Genomic DNA, 535 nt, shown 5'->3' with positions numbered 1-535 from the left:
AAAAAAAAAAAAAAACAAAGATTATTTTAGGACAGAGTCTTGCTATATAGCACAGGCTGGCCTTGAACATGCACTCGTTTTGCCTGATCCTCCTCAGTGTTGATTGTAAATAAATGTGTGTGTGTGTGTGGTGTGGTGTGTGTGTGTGATGTGTGTGTGTGGTGTGTGTGTGTGTGTGATGTGGTGTGTGTGTGGTGTGTATGTATGTGATGTGTGTGTGGTGTGGTGTGTGTGTGTGATGTGTGTGTGTGATGTGTTGTGGTGTGTGTGTGTGTGGTGTGGTGTGTGTGTGGTGTGTATGTATGTGATGTGTGTGGTGTGTGCTGTGTGTGCTATGTGTGTGATGTGTGTGTGGTGTGTGTATGATGTGTGTGTGTGTGTGGTGTGTGTGTGATGTGTGTGTGGTGTATGTGTGATGTGTGTGTGGTATGTATGTGTGTGATGTGTGTGTGGTGTGGTGTGTGTGTGTGTGGTGTGTATGTATGTGATATGTGTGTGGTGTGGTGTGTGTGTGTGATGTGTGTGTGTGTGTGTG

At 45.4% G+C, this 535-nt stretch overlaps 1 protein-coding gene across 1 annotated transcript in view; it reads right to left on the bottom strand.

Annotated features, from left to right (window-relative positions):
* Shbg (sex hormone binding globulin) overlaps window positions 1-535 on the bottom strand; it is a 4,160-nt gene that overhangs the window by 556 nt on the left and 3,069 nt on the right.

Source organism: Microtus ochrogaster, chromosome 7, assembly GCF_000317375.1.
Source record: "Microtus ochrogaster isolate Prairie Vole_2 chromosome 7, MicOch1.0, whole genome shotgun sequence".
NCBI classification, from domain to species: Eukaryota; Metazoa; Chordata; class Mammalia; order Rodentia; family Cricetidae; genus Microtus; species Microtus ochrogaster.
Note: the sequence above shows the minus strand (reverse complement) of the source record. Positions and strands in the feature narration are given on the sequence as shown.